Here is a 4,212-nt window from a genome sequence, read left to right as displayed (position 1 = left end):
TACTTCTTAATTCAACTCATATAGAAATAATGGATAAGAAACTGACTTGTTGCTGAAATTGTACAATTTTACGTTTTTAGGATTTGCAAACTAAAATCTTTAATATTAGTACCCTTAATAATTCTTAAAATAAAATATATTGTGGGTTATATAATAAACACACAGAATTAACAAAAGCAAATATCGGATATAATAGAATGATGAATATATCCGTATACAATATTACGGACGACTAGGTAATTTTTTGTTATAAAAATATATTGTGCAAACAATATATTTTTTTTGTAGTTTATAGTATAGTATAGTATTAAAGTTATTTGCACTTGTGCACTTATTTAAACTATACAAAATAAATTTAATACCCCTTTCATTAATATTTATTATCATATCATATATATCTCATTAATATTATTACTCCTTAAATTATTCAAAGAAGTTCCTTACCGAAACATTTTATTGTTTTTATTTCCAAATTACGGGAAGTAAATTGGACATCTACCTGAAGTATAATAGACATCTCGTAAAAGTCTCTTAGAATCATATTCTCATCTCCCTAACGTATTTTTCAATAAGAATAAAATTATAACATCAAGAAAATTATAATATTTGTATTTATTATAAATAATTATTACAAATATACTTATGCATTAGGTTAGTTTATTTTTATTATAAATAGTTTTGTTTACTGTAATAAATTAAAAATTCTCCATGCAACCATTTTAAATAAGATACCTACCAGACTTCATTTTGTGATTTCCCCTATAACTGATACCTATATTCTTCGAATTCACAAGAAATTCACACAGTAAAATCCTATTCTACTATATTTTGAATTTCGAAACATGCACAGTCAGAATCACGACTACCGACGTGTTATCCAGTCATATAACTCTATGACGAATCTATCCCATGACCGCATCCATAGTTTCCGACCAATTTGAACCTTTTGACTTTGAAATACGGAATTTATAAAATGGAAGGTGGCGACCTTAGAGTCCTGCTGAGAACAATGCAGGCGGTTATCTCAATATCAGATTGAGATAGCTCGAAGGTCAACTTTGTTGTACTAGGAAACATTTATGGTTAGGAATATGAATAGAAAATATTCATAAATAGTTTAGAAGTATTTTGATATTTTATTACAAACACAAATATATTATCTTTATATATAAAAATTATGTGTCACTTTGTTTGTCCGCGATGGACTACTGAACCGATTGTAAATTTAATTTGCAAATTGTGTGCAATTTGATCCAACTTGACAGATAGGATAGCTTACATCTCAATTTATAGTCGCAATGTTATTTTATTGCAAATTATTTATCTGTTATTGCCCAACACGAGGTCGGGTTTGCTGGTAAAGTATATAACATAGTAATAATAAATAGTTATAATATCTATTTGTAGTGCATTTTATGTGGGAATATAATGCACGATCATCAATCAACCGCAGTACCATTTTTAATTATCATAGCAGATACTTCTATAAAAAATAAAGCCTTTCATTACCTTTTTTTTTTTTTAGAAATAATCTATTGTTTATCAGAATTCTCTAAATAATAATAACTATTTAGAGAATGTTGATAAACAATAGTTAATACTTATTCAAAGAACACAATTTGTAGAAATAAACCATCATTGTAGCGTACATGTACCGTATGAATATGTTATACGTGAAAACATATTTTCAAACAAATACAATATGAAACTTTAAGTGACGTGAATTTATAAGCAATTCCTGCCTCATTGTACTTATATTGGCAATGCACAATTCCATTGCAATATTCTCGAATACCACAAGAAATACGTTACTATTCGATGGAGCGTAACAAAACCGCATCGGTTGCACTTTCCTTATGCTTTGCCAGGAAGTCTTCCGTTTTGTATGGATCATACGTTTCTCGTGGTCCCTATCATTTGTTTTCGATCCTTTTGTTAATATTTATTATGTAACATTTAAATAATAAAGTTTGAAAACTATTCTTATTAAATTTTAAATATATTTTTCTAGGATATATTTGCTATTAGATATAATATAATATTTATAATGAACAATTATAAATGCATTGAAACATTTAATTATATTGATATTACAGTCAAAATATAAATAGTAACAAGACTTGATTCAAAATTGAAATGCAAATACGCAGAACACAAAGCGATTGTCTTGTTATTGCAAATAGTACATATAATGAATGCTAATTACATTCGATGAATAGAGATGCAAGTAGAAGAGACAATCAGCATAAGGTAAAGGGACAGAAAGCCGTTCTTATTCACTTAGACAGTACATAGCATTCGTGACTTACATTCTGTATAAAACAATTCTCGGACAAAGGTTCTAGCCACGAGCGAGCAACAAAGGAACGATTCAGTCGACGGTATGCCTTTACTGCGTTTCAATTGCGGACAGTATAGTCCAAACGGGTATTGGCCGGCACATTTTTACACCAATAATTTTATGTTATTTATGAAATATTTTAATATAAGGTCTAGTTAGTGCAAGGATTTTTTCTATTTGCTACTACAAATTTAGTATTTATTTTATGATTATGAACACATATAATAAACGACCTTAGTGGTTTATGTTTTAAACTTACTGCCTTTTTTACTAATAATTGCATTTTTGACACTATATAAACATTTCTAATCCTAATTATTTTCCTTAGTATGTCTATTAGTTGTCCAGTACCTATAGTAAAACCTGTACTTAGTATGAGATTACGTAGTATATTGTCCATGTTAAAAAATACATATATATTATGCTTTTTCATTCTGTATTTTGACTTTTTGTATAATATATAGATACATAATAGATGTACAATATCCTTGAATGACAAAAGATTTTGATACCTCAATAACGCGGGCCACCCGCAAATAATAGGAGCTCGTCGTACAAGCGTGTTGTTTGCAACGATTGTTAACGATTGACATATTGACATTAAGGTCTTGATTCTACAAAACTTCCATTCAATTCAAGCAACTGACGTAAAGTTAACGTCAAAATAATCCAATAGGGAATACAAGGTGAAAAGATAATGTTGGTCATAACCATAATAACACATTCTTGCTCAATACATTTGTTGTCACATATATAGTGATATTTGAATTAAACATTGAATAAGCTTTAACCCACACAATTGGAATAGAAACCACTGCAGGATATAAAAGTCACATTATTTTAAAGTTATAGAATTTTAAGAAAAGAATATACTTAATTTCTTAATCCTCGCACATAAAACCAACACATGTTTAATGTTTATGTATTATCTATTGTTTATGTATAATCTATATTATTGTATATATTTAATGTAATTTACTATGATAAACTATCGTCAAGTAGGTATTTCGGTAATTCTGAAGTTCACCTCGTAGCGAATTGCAATACAATTTAAAACACATAAATTGTATTAAGTTAATTTTGTGAGAGTATAAACAACATCTTTGGTGCATACACTAAAAAGATGATTGTACAAACAAGGGTGGACTACGAAATGTGAATATCCATTACAATGCAAATTTGTCTCCGACATCACAATGAACTAGTTACCTGCCACTGTCCAAGTCCAAACTTTTTGCGAAGTTGCAGTTAACCAAAATCCTAGTGCGCAACCGGAATGGCAGATGAGAAATCAACTAGGTTCAGTGGATTTAAATAGAACTGTGCATACATTATTCAGATATTTTAGGCCCATTTATGCTATTATTTTAGTTGGATCCATCAAAACTGTCACACAACTGCAGTAAACCAGATATGGCTTCTTCGTTAATAATACATTTCCATCTATACTCTAACATTCTATATTTTTCTGTAGATATTTTCAAGTGGATATTTCTGTTCTATATTAGAATAAAAAGATAGTCAATTAACAATTATACATTTCGTTACTATAAAACATTATCTGTTGTATTGTTGTTACTATGGTAGATATAATATAAAATTTATTCAAAGTTAAAAAATGTATTGAGGTATATTTAAATTACATATGATCCAAATAAATCATATTCTGTCTTAATCTCTAACTGATGTCGAACGATCCAAATGAAAGCCACTACCTGAAAGCTTCGTAATAAATTTAGTAGGCGAGTCCATATGTAAACTGACACATCACTTACCCTGCATTAAACATTCCATCATGGAGGCAAAATTTAATTGCATCGTTATGTCGTCGGCCAACCATCAAACATTGATCAATATTGACTAAACTCTTA

Source organism: Achroia grisella, unplaced genomic scaffold (genome assembly GCF_030625045.1).
Source record: "Achroia grisella isolate CSIRO2021 unplaced genomic scaffold, CSIRO_AGI_Agris_v1 utg780, whole genome shotgun sequence".
Lineage (NCBI taxonomy): Eukaryota > Metazoa > Arthropoda > Insecta > Lepidoptera > Pyralidae > Achroia > Achroia grisella.
The sequence above is the reverse complement of the archived record's forward strand: the minus strand, read 5'-3'. Positions refer to the sequence as shown.